The sequence below is a fragment of the Schistocerca gregaria genome, chromosome X, assembly GCF_023897955.1.
Source record: "Schistocerca gregaria isolate iqSchGreg1 chromosome X, iqSchGreg1.2, whole genome shotgun sequence".
Lineage (NCBI taxonomy): Eukaryota > Metazoa > Arthropoda > Insecta > Orthoptera > Acrididae > Schistocerca > Schistocerca gregaria.
Genome location: NC_064931.1, coordinates 456,481,503 through 456,501,914, shown reverse-complemented (window position 1 = coordinate 456,501,914; position 20,412 = coordinate 456,481,503).

The window sequence follows — 20,412 nt, the reverse complement described above, 5'->3', positions numbered from 1 at the left end:
TTGGTATTATTATTATAGCAAGTCATTTTCTAGGGTCTGCGACGTGCTACGTCTGATACTTATTTGTCAATAAATAAGTAATAGAGAGAAAATATCGAAAAATGCGTCAGAGAAGCTTGCTAGTGAGCTTACTGTATTCATTATTTGTTACGGCGGAAAGTCAAGCGCCGGCACGCCAGTCGGGAACATTAAAGCAGAGAGGGCTGAGACGACGTCAGCCAATTGCGCGCTGACCGACCCCTCTCCAGGACGACAACGCAACAGCACAGGTCTCCATGCGAAGCGGACAAAAACGGCGCATCCGATTTGTCGCGGCATAATTTCAAAGAAGTTTCAAGACTAGCGACCTGAATAGATGAGTCAAAGCTCACTTCTTCGCTTGTATTAGAATTGCTGTACTGAAGAAATGGTCTGTTGCCTTTTGCTTGCGACACATTTTTGTATTTCTCAAAGATAAGTTCTGACATCTACTTTTCGTAATAAAACCCATTAACACGCTTTGCTTGAATCGTTTGACTAGCGATCGGAGAAAGCAAGCTTCCTAGACACCCTATATCGACGACTAGGCAGGTTGGTTCAAATGGCTCTGAGCACTATACGACTTAACATCTGTGGTCATCAGTCCCCTAGAATTATACCTAATTAAACCTAACTAACCTAAAGACATCACACACATCCATGCCCGAGGCAGGATTCGAACCTGCGACCGTAGCAGTCGCGCGGTTCCGGACTGAGCGCCTAGAACCGCGAGACCACCGCGGTCGGCGACTAGGCAGGATTTAACAATTTTAGGATAAACCTTTATTTCATCAATTATCTGAGTAATGTGTTTGATCGTGATGGGAGGAATATATTCGTGAAAGTGGACCACAACTTTTTCCAAGATGAGGAAAGTAACCAGATATGAACGTTTTCAGAAGTTCTGTACTGTTTCTGTTGTTACCGGTAACCTGAAATCTATGGAATTTTTAACAAGGACTGTCGTTAATTCTGCTTTATATCACCGGACGTTAACCGTTAACGTTGCAGTAACCGTTAACTACTGTTCTAACATTTATTACTCTACTTTACAGAAGCGGACGTAAAGTCCAGTAAACGCGATTGCTGGATATATTGTTTCTCAGAACGAGAAAATTCGAGCAACTGTGAAATACACAAATGTTGCTGGATATAGGCATTCGCTGAGACCGTTGTCGCGGGAGACAAAGAGCTGGCGGCTGAGGTAACATTTATTGCCTGCTGGAAGAATTTTTATGCCTAAATGATAACAAACAGTAGCTACAAAAGCGATCGTAGAGCCCGGTAAAGGACATGCCTTGATACATTTCTTCTCAGAACCATAACATTCGAGCTCCTGTGGAATGCGCGAATTTCGCTAGACCCAGGCGTTCATTGAGACTGTTATCGTGGGAGACAAAGGCTGGCGCCTGAGGCAACAATAATCACTTACTGGAAGAACTTTTATGCGTAAATGATAACAAACAGTAGCGAATGGCGATTCTTACGAGCGCCACGTAACCGTTTATACAGACGTTGGCCGTCACGAGCTCCCGAGCAAACAGTAGTTACAAAAACGACCTCAGTGCCCCGTAAAAGCGATTGCTTGAAACATTTTTTCTCAGAACGAGAACATTCGGGCAACTGTGAAATGCACGAATTTCGCTCGACACAGGCATTTGTTGAGACCGTTATCGTAGGAGACAAGGGGCTGCGAAGTGAAACAAAACTTATCACTTGCTGCAAGAACTTTTATGTGTAAATGATAACAAACAGTAGCGACGGGCAATTGTTACGAGCCTATACAGACAATGGCGATTACGAGCTCCTGAGCCGACCGCCGTCGACCGTTAAATCGCAGAAAACGCAACGACTGATACTGTTTACTCTGCCAGTCTTTATGTGCCTTTCCTCGAAATGTGTAAACGTTTGAAACGAACGAAAGACTTTTTTTTGGTCTGCTAACAATCACGTTGGCACGCAGCAGGCTTGCAACGTGACTCAGGAATCACGTGTTAAGCCCACTGTAGCCAGTGCTCTCGAACTGCATATCAAGTTCACAGAGCCGAACATTCCACACACCAGCAGCACACTGATAAATAATTCAGTCAACAGTCACAAAAATAAGCTGTGTCTAGTTATTTCTTCCTACAATAAATTTAAACTTTCTCGAATACTGGAATGGGCGTCCTTTCTAATAAATTATTCCAGAATCCCGCCATTGCATTTTGAAACCAGAATTTTGTACTTTTTTTCTCAGATGTTGTTAGGAAAGTACAATAACTATGATATTGTATCCCCAATATCAAACTATTTACTAATAACGTAATATATTTACTGATTATGTATTAACGCTCATTTTGAGACTATAAAACTACGCAGTAGGTGAAGAAACCCACTACTGTACAAGTACGCTATTGACGACAAATCACTGAAAACCGTAACTTTCGTAAAATATCTAGGACTAACCATCCGGAGAGATCCGACTTAAAATGAGTACATAAAACAAATAACAGGAAAAACATATGCCAGACGTAGATTCATAGGATGAATATTGTTATTGTTGTGGTCTTCAGTCCTGAGACTGGTTTGATGCAGCTCTCCATGCTACTCTATCCTGTGCAAGCTGCTTCATCTCCCAGTATCTACTGCAACCTACATCCTTCTGAATCTGCTTAGTGTATTAATCTCTTGGTCTCCCTCTACGATTTTTACCCTCCACGCTGACCTCCAATGCTAAATTTGTGATCACTTCATGCCTCAGGACATGTCCTACCAGCCGATCCCTTCTTCTACTCAAGTTGTCCCACAAACTTCTCCCCAATCCTATTCAACACCTTTTCATTAGTTACGTGATCTACCCACCTTATCTTCAACATTTTTCTGTAGCACCACATTTCGAAAGCTTCTATACTCTTTTTGTCCAAACTATTTATTGTTCATGTTTCACTTCCATACATGGCTACACTCCAATCAAATACTTTCAGAAACGACTTCGTAACACTTAAATCTATACTCGATGTTAACAAATTTCTCTTCTTCAGAAACGCTTTCCTTGCCATTGCCAGTCTACATTTTATATCCTCTCCACTTCGACTATTATCATTTACTTTGCTCCCCAAATAGCAAAACTACTTCACTTCTTCAGGTGTCTCATTTCCTAATCTAATTCCCTCAGCATCAGCCGACTTAATTCGATTACATTCCATCCTCGTTTTGCTTTTGTTGATGTTCATCTTATACCCTCCTTTCAAGACACTGTCCATTCCGTTCAACTGCTCTTCCAAGTCCTTTGCTGCCTCTGCCAGAATTACAATGTCATCGACGAACCTCAAAGTTTCTTTTTTTCTCCATGTATTTTAATACCTACGACGAATTTTTCTTTTGTTTTCTTTACTGCTTGCTCAATATACAGATTGAATAACATCGGGGAGAGGCTACAACCCTGTCTCACTCCCTTCCCAACCACTGCTTCCCTTTCGTGTCTCTCGACTCTTATAACTGCCATCTGGTTTCTGTACAAATTGTAAATAGCCTTTCGCTCCCTGTATTTTACCCCTGCCACCTTTATAATTTGAAAGAGAGTATTCCAGTCAACGTTGTCAAAAGCTTTCTCTAAGTCTACAAATGCTAGAAACGTAGGTTTGCCTTTCCTTAATCTTTCTTCTAAGATAAGCCGTAAAGTCAGCATTGCCTCACGTGTTCCAACATTTCTACGGAATCCAAACTGATCTTCCCCGAGGTCGGCTTCTATCACTTTTTCCATTCGTCTGTAAATAATTCGTGTTAGTATTTTGCAGGTGTGGCTTATTAAACTGATAGTTCAGTAATTTTCACATCTGTCACCACCTGCTTTCTTTGGGATTTGAATTATTATATTCTTCTTGAAGTCTGAGGGTATTTCGCCTGTCTCGTACATCTTGCTCACCAGATGGAAGAGTTTTGTCAGGACTGGCTCTCCCAAGGCCGTCAGTAGTTCTAATGGAATGTTGTCTATTCCCGGGGCCTTCTTTCTACTCAGGTCTTTCAGTGCTCTGTCATACTCTTCACGCAGTATCGTATCTCCCATTTCATCTTCATCTACATCCTCTTCCATTTCCATAATATTGTCCTCAAGTACATCGCCCTTGTATAGACCCTCTGTATACTCCTTCCACCTTTCTGCGTTTCCCACTTTGCTTAGAACCGGGTTTCCATCTGAGCTCTTGGTATTCATACAAGTGGCTCTCTTGTCTCCAAAGGTCTCTAATTTTCCTGTATTCTGTATCTATCTTACCCGTAGTGAGATAAGCCTCCACATCCTTACATTTGTCCTCTAGGCATGCCTGCTTAGCCATTTTGCACTTCCTGTCGATCTCATTTTTGAGACGTTTGTATTCCTTTTTGCCTGCTTCATTTACTTCATTTTTATATTTTCTCCTTTCATCAATTAAATTCAATATTTCTTGTGTTACCCAAGGATTTCTACTAGCCCTCATCTTTTTACCTACTTGATCCTCTGCTGCCTTCACTACTTCATCCCTCAGAGCTACCCATTCGTCTTCTACTGTATTTCTTTTTCCCGTTCCTGTCAATTGGTCCCTTATGCTCTCCCTGAAACTCTGTACAATCTCTGGTTTAGTCAGTTTATCCAGGTCCCATCTCCTTAAATTCCAACCTTTTTGCAATTTCTTCAGTTTTAATCTGCAGTTCATAACCAATAGATTGTGGTCAGAGTCCACATCTGCCCCTGTAAATGTCCTACAATTTAAGACCTGATTCCTAAATCTCTGTCTTACCATTATATAATCTATCTCAAATCTGTCAGTATCTCAAGGCTTCTTCCATGTATACAACGGATGAATATTAAGGAAATGTAATTCATGCCCGCAAGAAGTGGCTTGCAAAACACTTGTTCGGTCTGTTCCCGACTACAGTTTGTTTGTCTGGAACGCTTACCATGTTGGATTAATCGAAGAGATGGACAAGATCCAACGAAGAGTGGTGCGTATTTTCACGGAATCATTTACTCAACGAGAGAGGTTTTCGGAGACGCTGAACCATCTCCGATGGCAAACGCTACAAGAGTGGTGTTGTGTGTTATGGTTTTCTATTGAAGTCCTGAAGAGTATGGTCCAGAAAGTCGGGTAACATATTACTTCCTACCAGATACGTCACGTGAAATGACCGGAAAGGGAAAACCGAGAAATTAGAGCTAATATGGAGGTTTACCGACAATTACTCTTCCCACACGCCATTCACGAATGGAACGGGGAAGGGAGGAACAGTACTGGTATTAGAATTACTCTCTTCCATTCATCGTAAGGTGGCTTTCAGAGTATATACGTAGATATAGATCACACAGACAGCGTTCGTGACATACTCGGTTAGCTCTGTTCGCGCATAAGGTAGTAGTTTTCCGGAGCACTCCTTCATTTCAGCGAGGTATTCGATAATGTTTAGTACTGTCTCCTAATTAAGGAAATAAGCGTACGGAATGTCGGAACAGTTTTGTTACTAAACTGAAAATTTCGTACAAAATAGAAATCTATAGCTCGTTCTAAACAGGTTAATATTTTCAGATGTGTAAATCCCTCATGGCGTGCGGCAGGAAAGTGTTCTAGGATCGTTACTACTCAAGATACATAAAATTACATGCTAGACAGCGTTAGTAGATGCGTAATGCAATTCTCAAATGATAGTGTCGCATATTTTGACAACTCTATAAATCGGAGCGAATCATATAAACACTGTTAGTTAATTTTCAGAACAAATGCATGTAAAGTGTTACACGTAAATAGTCGAAAAGACGCATTTTAGTTGTGTTACAACACTATCGATCAGTCAATGGAAATATTCGCAACCTCAAAATAACTAGGATTAAGTATCTGGAGCTGTTTAAATTTGAACGACATCATGAAACTATTGTATGAAAGACAATGTCAAACTGAGATTGTGTGCAAAAATACTACGAAAATGTAATTAATCTACCAAGGACGTAGCCTATAAAATGTTCCTTCTACTAGACCTTTAGAGTTGCTGGTGAATATGAGACAATTAACGATCAGTATTAATAGATCAGCCACCTAAAAAACCAACAATAGCTCCACGATTCAACATGTATCCGTTTAGTCAGCAGTAGAGCGTCATGCAGATGCAGTGGTACGCATGTTCCAGGAAGAATCAAGCAATATTGTGCTGCCTCCCATACTAGTATATGTTGTCAAATTGCTACTAAATCAGTGAAAATTCAAAATAATTAGAAAGTTATACGAAAGACTGCTTTCTCTCCTGGTTCCCTGACATCATTCTACAATGGAACAGAACTGGAAGACAACAATACCAGCGTGCGGTATATACTTCGCAAAGCACCACCAGGTCGTTTGCTTAGCGCGCACGTACCCCCTGTAAGGCGACCACTACCGTATTGTAGCATCCAAAGCCTTCATTGCTCCTGCTGAATTCACGTTATGACATTCCATGTCCCCATCCGTAAATTTTTGTGTCGTAGTCCCTGTCCTTTGCCACGGCCGTCAAAATATGAATCCAACACTGAAGCTTGTTTTGTCTTTTGAACAATGTGGGTTGTCGACCCGACGCCCAGTCCGCAACCGGCAGGGCCAGGATATGTGTGAGGTTTATTCCCACACAGAGACTGGCTTCTCTCCATCCTTACTTTTCTGTTGGGATTTACCATCCCTTACCCATTGGGCTGAATCCCTACTAGCAAGGCAGAGGGGACTGCATTTACTTTCTGGCAGTGATTACTTTATCTGTCACTGGATCAGCACTAAGCTCGAGTCGTATTTGTTGACTATATCCTCGCCACGGATTAACCTCTCACGCTGCCTGATGCTGAGGGTAGTGCTAGAATGGGAACAGTGAAAGACGAGACCCATTGTTAAACCAAAAGTGACGTGAACGGATGGACTCAAGAAAGACTTGGAGACGTTGGGAGTCAACGAGAGTGTGGTCAGCGATAGAGACTAATAGAAGAGACTAAAGAATAAGCAATGATCCAACTCCGGTTCGTGTGGTCATCTTAGTAAGTAAGTAAGTAAGTAGACTGAAAGTATCTAGATGCATGTTGGAATGAAGTGATAATGATACATTACTATTCATGACATACAGTGATATGATGGATAGCTTTATGTGAAAAACGTAATATGCTTAGGAAAAAAGATTTTTCATTTCCAGTAATCTGCATGCCACCCTTTTACTGAAAGATTGACCTGATAGGCGCGCTAAGGACGTTAAAAACATTTAATATAGTTTACAAGATATCTCCCTTGAACCTCTTGGCACGTTTTTAGTAATTAGCACATTCACTCGTGCGTTAATGATTTTCACAGTTCTTCTTCTCAAACAAAAACCCACGAAATTTCTATATAGTCTATATCTGGTCGATTTCCATAATAGAAAAGAAATCCTATGCCGTTTGGCATGGGCCACACTCCCAAAATAACATGTTGTTTGCATGTCCATCTTGCACAGCGGTTATTACAATTAACTGTTATTGGTTTTTCGGTCTTAAACTTACTGGGCATAAGGAGTATTTTTCACGTCACATGTTTCTTTTTTATTTGTAAAGAATCTTACGTTGTCGTTTTCGAATACCGATACATAATGTCTCTCTCCATTTCGGTACTGGCCGTCAGTAGTGGCCGAGCAGTTCTAGGTGCTTCAGTCCGGAACCGCACTGCTGCTATGGTCGCAGGTTCGCATCCTGCCTCGGGCATGGATGTGTGTGATATCCTAAGGTTAGTTAGCTTTAAGTAGTTTTAAGTCTTTGAGACTGATGACCTCAGATGTTAAGTCCCATAGTGCTTAGATCCAGTATTTCCTTATAAATAGTATTTCCTTATAAAATTGACGCACTGTTTACTTAAGATGTTTTCGCCTTTTGTTTACATATTCTGCGAATTACTGCTTTTTCCTTCGTTGTTAGTGGAAACTGAGGTCGACAGAAACTGGGTTGTACTTGCCCTTCTGTGGTGTTTTCCCCTTTTTGACCCCATCCTTTCTTACGCCGAATAGGTGTTTTTTGCACTTTACATGACTATTGTATAACTTAGCAAGAGAAGTAGTACTGTAGTTTTACGTGTTCCGTTCTCAGCATAGTGTTAATGTTTATTCAGTTATTTTCAGTGTAGGCTGCGAGTGTTACCAACTTGTGAATGCATTTTTGCATTTTTTCTTTGTGAGTTTTAGAGTGTGTGTGTGTGTGTGTGTGTGTGTGTGTGTGTGTGAGAGAGAGAGAGAGAGAGAGAGAGAGAGAGACTCTATCTCTCTCTCTCAGAAACACACACACTCACGAACATGAAAAAAACAGCCACTACCTATACAAAAAGCAATTGAAAAACAAATATTTTTACTCATTTAACCCGCACTATAGGCATAACATTAGGGACATGCGCTAGTTTTACGACACTTTTATCTACAGTTCGTCTCGACTGATTCCGTAAAATAAGAAAATACTTCTGTCCATCGAAATTTAGGTTTTCGGTTGTTACTCTAAATCGACTAATGTGAAAGCCGGGATGGTTCCTGCCAAGTTCCTGCGTCATATTTTTTTTTTGTTCTAACTTGTTTTCTGGCTCTAGTGACAGCATCGTTATCGAGACGTAAAATCATAATTCTTTACCGCTCCGATATGCAAAAAGAATACACTGCTCCTATATCAAGTCATTTCTTACCATCACTTGCCACAATCAACCTACGATACATCCTATCAGCACTCCAGAGTCCGCTATGGAATCCTGTCCTCTTTCTCACAGGGAAAAGCTGACCATCTCTTCATTACACTACTGGCCATTGAAACGAAGGCGCCGCCCGCGGTGGTCTAGTGGTTCTAGGCGCGCAGTCTGGAACCGCGGGACTGCTACGGTCGCAGGTTCGAATCCTGCCTCGGGCATGGATGTGTATGATGTCCTTAGGTTAGTTAGGTTTAAGTAGTTCTAAGTTCTAGGGAACTGATGACCACAGCAGTTAAGTCCCATAGTGCTCAGAGCTATTTGAACCATTTTTTGAAACGAAGGCGACGTGCAACAAACATCAATTCGCCAAGAAGGGTGCAAAGTGTAAAACAATTATCATTTCAGCGCCTCTGCACAAAATAGATAGGAGAAACGCCATGTACATTCTGTATGTACCGAAAGATTACGCAGTGCGTTCCTCATTCAAAAATTTAATGTTGATTGTTTTCGAGAACATCGTACTTTGCCTTGTTTAAGAAAGATAGGTGTCTACTAACACGTGTCGCAATTCAGAAGTGGGCGATTTGTGGCCAATAGAGTCTAAGGCTAATCGATACGCTATACTGCAGCTGAGGATAGTCGGGACCCCACGACTTTTACGATAATGCGATATCTATGGTTTCAGGAGGTCCACGCTCATTCAAGTGCGGGATCTCAAACGTCCCACGCGACAAGTGACCGAGACCAAAGACTTACTATACATACGCTCGTCCACCATCACACAGCATCGTCATGTACCAAGAGCCAGGAAATTGATCTTTTGTAGCAAGGTAAGTATCAACACAGATAGAGCGATGAAGTCTGTAGCATCGAAGACTGTCAGAATGGCAACTATTTTGGCTGCTTCCCTTGACGCAGCTCTAGTCAGAGGTACGCAGACATTTCTATGTCTAAAGACAACATTGACATCGCGTCGTCTTACCAGAAGAGTGTCGACCGTGCGTACAACATCCCACTGGATATATCCACATGTGCGGTCTTCTTTCATGATTCTTAAACCAAGTGTTAACAATGATTAAATTATGTTCTGGAAGAGGCCTGGAGACACCAGAAGGTTTCGGATGGATTATTTAATGGTAAGATACAGGTTTCTGAACCAAATTTCAAACTGTAAGACATTTGTAGAGGCAGATGTGGACTCTGACCACAATTAATTGGCTATGAACCGTAGATTAAAACTGAACAAAGTGCAGAGAGGTAGGAATTTAAGCATATGGAACCTGGATAAACTGAAAGAACCAGAGGTTGTAGAGAGCTTCAGGGAACGACTGAAAAGGACAGGGGAAAAGAATTCATTAGAAGAGGAATAGGTAGCTTTGAGCGATGAAATAGTGAAGGCAGCAGAGGATCAAGTAGGTAAAAAGACGAGGGCTAGGGGAAATCCTTGTTTAACAGAAAATACGTTGAATTTAACTGATGAAAAGAGAAAATATAAAAACGCAGGAAATGAAGTAGGCTAAACCGATTACAAACGTCTAAAGAATGGGATTAACGGAAAGTGCAAACTAGCTGTGAAGGAATTCGTAGAGGGCAAGTGTAAGGATGTGGAAGCATATATCACTAGGGGTAAAATAGATGCCGTTTGCAGAAAAATTATACAGATCTTGCTAAAAAACAGAACCACTTGTACGAATATGAAGAACTGAGATGGAAAACCAGTCCCAAGCAAAGAAGGAAAAGCGGAAAACTGTAAGGAGTATATAGAGGGTCTATACGAGGGCGATGTGCTTGAGGGCAATATTATATAAGTGTAAGAGGACGTAAATGAAGATGAGATGGGAAATGTGATACTGCGTGAAGAATTTCATATAGCACTGAAAGATCTAAGTCGAAACAAGGCCCGGTAGAAGACCACATTCCATTTGAATTACTGATGGCCTTGGGAGAGCCAGCCATGACAAACCTCTACCATCTGGTGAGCATGATGTATGAGACAGGAGAAATACTCTCAGACTTCTAGGAGCATGTAATAATTCCAATTCCTAAGAAAGCAGGTGCTGACAGGAGTGAATATTACCGAACTATTAGTTTATTAAGTCACTGTTGCAAAATACTAACACGAATTGTTTGCAGAAGAATGAACAAATTGGTAATAGGGAACTTCGGGAAACTTGAGTTTGGATTTCGGAGAAATGTAGGAACATGCGAGGCAATACTGACTCTTCGACTTACCTGAGAAGATTGAATGGTTCGCACGCTGACACTTCTTGATGGCCCAGCATTGAAATTTGCAGCAATTTTCGGAATGGTTGCACTTCTGTCTCGCTGAACGATTCTCTTCATTCGTCGTTGATTCCGTTCTTGCAGGATCTTTCTCCTGCCACAGCGATGTCGGAGATTTGATGTTTTATCGGGTCCCTGATATTTACGGTACAGTCGCGAAGTAGTCGTACCGGAAAATCTCCACTTCATCGCTACCTCGGAGAACCTGTGTCCCATCGCTCTTACGCCGGCTATAACACCACTTTCAAACTCACTTAAATCTTGATTTCCTGCCAGTGTAGCAGTAGTACCAGATCTAACAACTGCGCCAGACACTTGTTGTCTTATCTAGGTGTTGCCAGCAGCAGCACCGTATTCTGCCTGTTTATATATATCTGTATTTGAATACGCATGCCTGTACCATTTTCTTTGGCGCTTCAGTGTATATGACGTTAAGCATGTAAGCGAGATAAGGTTTAGAATAGGTCTGGAATTATGTTTAGATTTCGTATGCAGTCACTAAGTGTTTTCATTATCAAACACTGGATGGCCATAGTGTGGGTACTTTGCCCATCGTTTTAAGAAAATCTTGTTTTTCACCCTACTCAATGTTTGTGTCGTCATATCTCCTGAACTATGCGTCGTAAGGAACATAATTTTTCAGGTACGTTCAGTAATACATGTAGATACTGTCAGCGAAATATGTTGCGAATAGAATTAGTAGTAGAGAAGTAAGAAATTAAAACGTCATGAATGAGGTGGCAGTTTTTCATTCATCTCAATGTTTCTGATGTCATGTCTTCTGAACTGTGTCTCGTACAGTAACATAATTTTACAGGTATATTCAGTGGCATATTTGGATAATGTCTGCGAAATGTGTTTCGAATAGAATTAGTGCACTATTGGCTACTAAAATTGCTACACCACGAAGATGACATGCTACAGAAGCGAAATTTAACCGACAGGAAAAAGATGCTGTGATATGCAAATGATTCGCTTACCTGAGCATTCACACAAGGTTGGCGCCGGTGGCGACACCTACAACGTGCTGACATGAGGAAAGTTTCCAACCGCTTTCTCATACAAAAACAACAGTTGACCGGCGTTGCCTGGTGAAACGTTGTTGTGATGCCTCATGTAAGGAGGAGAAATGCGTACCATCACGTTTCCGACTTTGATAAAGGTTTGATTGTTGCCTATCTGGATTGCGGTTTATCGTATCGCGACATTGCTGCTCGCGTTGGTCGAGATCCAATGACTATTAGCAGAATATGGAATCGGTCGGTTAAAGAGGGTAATATTGAACGCCGTGCTGGATCCTAACGGCCTTGTATCATTAGCAGTCGAGATGACAGGTATCTTATCCGCATGGCTGTAACCGATCGTGCAGCCTAGTCTCAATCACTGAGTCAACAGATGGGAACGTTTGCAAGACAACAACCATCTGCACGAACAGTTCCACGACGTTTGCAGCAGCATGGACTATCACCTCGGATACCATGGCTGCGGTTACACTATGCTGCATCACAGACAGGAGCGCCTCTGATGGTGTACTGAACGACGAACCTGGGTGCAAGAATGGTAAAACGTAATTTTTTCGGATGAATCCAGGTTCTGTTTACAGTATCAAGATGGTCGCATCCGTATTTGGTAACATAGAGGTGAACGCACGTTGGAAGCGTGAATTGGTCATCTCCATACTGACGTATCACCCAGAGTGATAGTATGGGATGCCATTGCTTACACGTCTCGGTCACCTCTTGTTCGCATTCACGACACTTTGAACAGCGGACGTTACATTTCAGATGTATTACTACCCGTGGCTCTACCTTTCATTCGATCCCTGTGAAACCCTACATTTCAGCAGGATAATGCACGACCACATGGTGCACGTCCTGTACGGCCCTTTCTGTATGCAGAAAATGTTCGACTGCTGCCCTTGTCAGCACATTCTCCAGATCTCTCAACAAATGAAGACGTCAGGTCAATGGTGGCCGAGCAACTGGCTCGTCACAATACGCCACTCACTACTCTTGATGAACTGTGGTATCGTGTTGAAGCTCCATTCGCAGCTGCACCTGTACACGCCATCCAAGCTCTGTTTGACCAAATTCCCAGGCGTATCAAGGCCGTTATTACGGCCAGAGATGGTTGTTCTGGGTACTGATTTCTCAGGAACTATGCAACCAAACTGCGGGAAAATGTAATCACATGTCAGTTTTAGTATAATACACTCCTGGAAATGGAAAAAAGAACACATTGACACCTGTGTCTCAGACCCACCATACTTGCTCCGGACACTGGGAGAGGGCTGTACAAGCAATGATCACACGCACGGCACAGCGGACACACCAGGAACGGCGGTGTTGGCCGTCGAATGGCGCTAGCTGCGCAGCATTTGTGCAGCGCCGCCGTCAGTGTCAGCCAGTTTGCCGTGGCATACGGAGCTCCATCGCAGTCTTTAACACTGGTAGCATGCCGCGACAGCGTGGACGTGAACCGTATGTGCAATTGACGGACTTTGAGCGAGGGCGTTCAGTGGGCATGCGGGAGGCCGGGTGGACTTACCGCCGAATTGCTCAACACGTGGGGCGTGAGGTCTCCACAGTACATCGATGTTGTCGCCAGTGGTCGGCGGAGGGTGCACGTGCCCGTCGAACTGGGACCGAACCGCAGCGACGCACGGATGCACGCCAAGACCGTAGGATCCTACGCAGTGCCGTAGGGGACCGCACCGCCACTTCCCAGCAAATTAGGGACACTGTTGCTCCTGGGGTATCGGCGAGGACCATTCGCAAGCGTCTCCATGAAGCTGGGCTACGGTCCCGCACACCGTTAGGCCGTCTTCCGCTCACGCCCCAACATCGTGCAGCCCGCCTCCAGTGCTGTCGCGACAGGCGTGAATGGAGGGACGAATGGAGATGTGTCGTCTTCAGCGATGAGAGTCGCTTCTGCCTTGGTGCCAATGATGGTCGTATGCGTGTTTGGCGCCGTGCAGGTGAGCGCCACAATCAGGACTGCATACGACCGAGGCACACAGGGCCAACACCCCTGCATCATGGTGTGGGGAGCGATCTCCTACACTGGCCGTACACCTCTGGTGATCGTCGAGGGGACACTGAATAGTGCACGGTACATCCAAACCGTCATCGAACCCATCGTTCTACCATTCATAGACCGGCAAGGGAACTTGCTGTTCCAACAGGGCAATGCACGTCCGCATGTATCCCGTGCCACCCAACTTGCTCTAGAAGGTCTAAGTCAACTACCCTGGCCAGCAAGATCTCCGGATCTGTCCCCCATTGAGCATGTTTGGGACTGGATGAAGCGTCGTCTCACGCGGTCTGCACGTCCAGCACGAACGCTGGTCCAACTGAGGCGCCCGGTGGAAATGGCACGGAAAGCCGTTCCACAGGACTACACCCAGCATCTCTACGATCGTCTCCATGGGAGAATAGCAGCCTGCTTTGCTGCGAAAGGTGGATATACACTGTACTAGTGCCGACATTGTGCATGCTCTGTTGCCTGTGTCTATGTGCCTGTGGTTCTGTCAGTGTGATCATGTGATGTATCTGACCCCAGGAATGTGTCAATAAAGTTTCCCCTTCCTGGGACAATGAATTCACGGTGTTCTTATTTCAATTTCCAGGAGTGTATATTGGTCAATGAATACCCGTTTATCATCGGCATTTCTTCTTGGTGTAGCAATTTTAATGGCCAGTAGTGTAGTAAAGAAATGAAAACCACGTGCCTAGTGTGGTAGTTTTACTGCATGAACAGCGGGAAATAACAAACGACAAACTTTTTTTCTTTCATCATTTTGTGGGCGACGTCAGCGGGAAACAGTTTCGTAAAGGTTCGACATTATGTGTTAAATCTTTTACAACTCGGAAAGTAAGTGCAAAAAGTAATGCCTTCCAATATTTTGTGTGAAAACTCTTAAGATTTTTAAATAAAACTTTCGTTATTAACGTTCTGCTTCTTTAATTCTTCATGTCTACATATTTATTTCTCTTTATAGTCACCATGGCGACGAATGCATTTCTCACAACGAGAGACCAATTTATTGATACCTTCACTGCAGAATGTTTGACGTTTTTGATGGAGCCACAACCTCACCTGTTTGTATCGCTTCTTCACTCCCAATGTGAGGTCATCAGAGGTGTTCTTTATGTTTCGGAAACAGATGAAAATAGGATGGGGACAAGTTAGGACTGTGTGTAGTGTGATCAATGAGAGGAACCCAAGGCGTCACATTGTTCCAGATGTCGCAGCGCTCGTGCGTGGTCTGGCATTGTCATGCTGAAGGAGAGGGTGCTCCACGTGTGGAGGAAATTTCCGTAATTCGTACTCGATTACAATTCGCTGTTTCTCACGCACCGACGTAGATACGTTACACACCGCCATGTTACCCGCTACAGTTCTGAGCCCTGAGCCTACTACAAATGTATAGGCATGAAGAATCAAGATGTAGCATTATCATAAAATTTGTTTTGTTTAAAAACCTTTCACTTAAAAAGGTCAGAGACAATGATTTTCAGCATGCCCTTGTAGTCTGGTTATTTGCTCGTGGTGCATTACGCTACTTTTCTCTTCCCCACACCCAGTTCTTTGAATGTTTGGTGGTTCCTAACCTCACAGACCTTCATTCTAGATTGCAAGTGATACGGGTACCAAGTTTGGATGAAATCAATCCAGAAGTTTAGCAGGAGATGTTGATCATACATACAACATGCATAAATCCATTTTTATAAGACTAGCTGAGTATCCGACGTACATAGGAGTATTTTCACTCTGAAACTAGTCAAAAATGGATATAACCAACTGACTTTACAATCCTTTCAAATGTGTTAATCTTAAAGTTCGATAACCAGCCCGTCTTTTGGCAGCCACAACCACCTCTTCGCTCACGCCACTGGTTGCAAAGTCAGTCGCAAACCACACATAGTGAGAAATACAAGTGCTCGTCTGTGCGCTCTTGTTTGTGGAATCTGCTTCTCTCACTTTTGTGGTTGAATTTACATAAAAAGATCTATTGCAAATGGAAATTAATTGCATATACTTTATCTTGCACCATACCTTTATTGTTTTATTGTTTAAATTGTATGTTGACGGTCAGCATTTCTATGAGTGGTTTCTTTTTTATCTCAACACGTTGAGATTTCATTGTTTTAAGTTACCTATCGGGTCTTGTCGAATTGTATTTCTTTTACAGGCATGAAATTTAGATCGATTGCAACTGTTTAACACAACAATATTGGCAGCCTCATCCGTCATCTTGTTTTTTATTCATTCAACGTTAAATTAGTTGAACTATTGCCTCTTAGCAATATTTCGTTTATTCTGTTGTAGGCTCTTTGGGGTCAGTCAAGAAATTTACCAGAAAAACTTTGTATGGTATTTGGCAGCAGTTTATAGAGAAGAAAATTGATGAGAAGTTTTCGTACATCACAGAAAAACTTTCAGAAACGTTAAAATGTCCAGCCGATCAAACAGATGTTTTAAGTAGTGCTTTCAGAACTCCTAAAACATTCCAAGAATTAGTTTACCGCAGAAAGCGTCAAAAAACTCGATCTCTAAGACAGCAGATATCTGCTGAGGATCTGACGTGTGCGGTTGACTTGAGTGAGCGCACTTCGGTGAACAATCACGCGTCAAAATTGATAAAAGATATGGTTTCCACACCGTGAAATTTCTCAAAGGTATTACAGGTGCACTAAAGCAAATCACTGTTAAAACACATACACCCGAAGAGACACTGGCAATATTTGTCGAATGTAGTTTTAGCTGAAAAAAGTGGGAAGTACTAAAGGGGTCTTACAAGAACATTTTTCTTTCCAACTTCTTTATATAAAAGAAAAATAATGAATGACAACCCAACGAGGAATTGATACTAGTGACTGAAACCTGCTGTGAGATTCAACTACAACCGTTATTTGATCACACTGCATTGCTCCTGTATAAATACATGGTAAGTGGCAAAGTTTGCAGAAACTTGATCATACGAGGAACAAGAAAAAATTGTAGTAATATCCAGATGGTGCTTTAACAGATCCAACACACTCCATTTAAACAAAAATTTCACCGACAGTGACGCAAATATTTTACAAAGTTCGTTTGTTCCTTTAAGACTGGTTGTTATAATTCGCCGGCCGGAGTGGCCGTCCGGTTCTAGGCGCAACAGTCTGGAGCCGAGCGACTTCTACGGTCGCAGGTTCGAATTCTGCCTCGGACATCCATGTGTGTGATGTTTGTCAAACGTCTCTATGGCAATGCCTCAGTGTTGTCAAAGCTCTATAGACGGCTATCTTTTCACGTGCAGCTGTTCACACCTCTCAGTTGAAAGCTGGCAACAGTGTTGTTAAATGTGACAAAGTGTAATTAACTTAACCACAACTCAAGTAATGAATTTCATTTTGCCTCTGTTTTTAATGTATGTCTAGATATAATTTTGCTACCCTGCTATTTACCATATAAAGTGCAAATTGGGATCGTACAGCTGAATCCAACAGTGTCATTTTCCTACCGACAAGAAAAAACGTTTGACGACTTCTATCATAATCAGAGTTGCCTGAAGAGCGCCTTCCCTTTTTTACTAAGATGACCTATTTCTCCTCAAATCTCCTAAATTTCTTAACCTTGTCACTCACTGTGAATGACAACATACTTTCACTTTTCAGAGGCGTCGCTCGTATTTTTTTTTTTTTTTTGTCAATGTTTCGACTGCAGACACTGTAGATACTTTAAAAGATTTTTTTCCGACATCTTCATTTTTAATTTACAGTAAGATTAGTTCTACTTAGTCGAAATGGTAGCCTAATGATTGTATTCCCATATATTTATTTCAACTTGTTGGTTTCGTATTTAGGAAAGAGTAGTGTATAAGAGAATATTACTTCCATAACGTGACCTTACCAATAATAAGCTGCCTCTCTATAGAATCAAGTGAATTTAATTACAGATGTTGCCCGGTGGATAACTTAATGAATTTCATTTATTAAATAGGGATGGCCGTAGTATATGTGAAACATTGTTGCTGTAACTCACAAGAAGATAAAACTAGGGGCTTTATCAAAGTAATGAATGAAAAAATTGTCACTATAGTACCTTACCTGATACAGTTCGCTATCTACTTCAAGTTAAACACAATCATACAACTACAAGAAATAGTTAATATATTATCTGCTAATACAAGTTACAACGGAAACATTGTCAATATTCTGTGAAAAGTCGGGTAATGTGATTCAGGTGAATATGTTAAAGTCAGCACAGCATTCGAAGTTCGCAGAAGTTGCACAGTGATTGCCAAATGTTACTCAGAAAGGAAAGAAAGAACTACAGAAGGAATCGTGCTTGACTGAGCACATGTTGAGTTCATGATTGCTAATAAATGTACTTGAATTAAAAATATAAAAGCGTTAACGTCAGTCTGAAAACTCCACAAACATAGTATCATTTTTGAAAGGAATAAACAGTTCGGTTTTCTCGATATGTATGAAGAAGCATGCAAATCATACAAATAAAATGTACTCGTGAGTTGGGACGCTTATTACAAACAGCAAACGAAGTTTTTGTTCTCATTGTAAACAGAATGTTGAGTAAAGTATGTTTTTAGGTGCTCAGTCGACAGAGCAAACTCACAGTACAGTGCGATATTCAGTTCAAGAATTTTTATTGCTGACGAGGGCAAACTGTGAAGTATAATCAGAATTCCCAGCGCCCCTCTTCACAGTCCTATCACCTGATTGTATTTGTAACGAAAAAAAATCCGAAAAACCTTTGACTAGGAGGATTCTCGTAAACTAATGTCTCCTAAGAGCAACGGAGTTTCGTTGTCCTCATGAATCCCAGAAAGAAATGTCTGTCCACTTTTTACTAAATAAGTTCATCATTTCAATTAAATTAATTGGAGACAATGAAATGAAACGAATGAATCTATGGGTAATGGATACGAAACCAATTAAGAAGCACTGACGAGAAATGATATCAGCGTAATCCATTTGGTTATGCTGAACCTGCATTTTAATGGATATGTAGTGACAACTGATTTTTTTTCCAGACCGGGATTTGAACTTATACTTCCTTCTCATCACTTTCTTACTTACGGTGCTATCTGAGCGCGTCATTTCACTGTTGGGGTTATTCCTGAGGGAAGAAGTCCTGTACTACTGTTCGGAAATCGTAGATGAAAATACCAGTGGGAAAATTTTTTTAATCAGGACCGGAGTCCTATTCAGGTAGCCAAACAGTAAACGCGACTTTTCGTGCTAAGCAGGAAAGCCGTGTTCGACCCCCGGTTTTGTATGGATTTATGTTGTTAGAGATTTTCAGTGGCAATAGGCACTGCAGTCCGTAAAAACAGGTACACTGAGAAAGAATGGTCTTAATGAGTCCTAGTTGAATTAATGCGTAGAAATGTGTACTTGCAATTAGTGATTAATGTTGAAGAGAGATGATGTGCGCACAGTATTAGAAGCGCTCTTTCTTATGTGACCCGAATAGTCAGTGTCGCGCCAGAGTAAACCGTCAGAAATACTGGAAACGCTAAAACAAGTGACAGTATGCCTAATAGCATTCGTACAGTGCAGCATTGATTTGTGAGTGACCTCTAACTGGACAGAATCCAAGGAAGTGATACTTTTGGATGCCACTGGATGAAGTACATATATCTTTTTCTAGGAGGATAATCTGAACGAAAACCTCTACATAATTGAGACTCTACTGACTCAACTACTTGCCTGACTTGGCTTCCCGTACTTTTGAAATGTCGACTAACAAAAATGTTTAGGCTACGTTGGAGAAACAAATTGAAACTTAATTGGAGATTACAATCGCGTGCCAGAATAGGATTCGAAGCTGGAAATGTTGCTTTTCACGGGACAATGGTTTATCGACATACCTAGTCTGCTGTCTCAGATCCTAACGACAAAAATTCAGCAACGAACATCGGCCACATCAACACGGCACTGGAAAACATTCGTTGATATTTCACGGAAATCAGTTACATAAGATGCGAAACAGCCCACAAAAGCTTACTACCAGTGAGACTCACATTCTCTTCATAAATTCACGAACGCCTACCCTCATTGAAAAGACGAATACTCACAGGAACTGGAAATTTATATGGAACAATATTAACAATCCCATGCTAACTTCTAGTGTTACTGCCTTATGGTACGAGGTTCTCACATTTGAAAACTGTGTAACATAAACCTCAAGCCGAGCCCATTCATATTCTTTCATTGCAAACATATTTGAAAGTGGACTAATAAAAAACTGTTAATCGTTAATTGGACAGTGGAAACTTCGTTAATGGTCGATGATATTAAAAAATCTGACGAAATTTTATCCTACTACGAGTAATAGCAGTTACTTCGGCCAGTATCTTTATTATGTAATGACAAAAGAACAGAGAACAGCCGTCACTGTTGGAATATATAATGTAGACATTGTATAGTCACAACATTATAGCAAAACC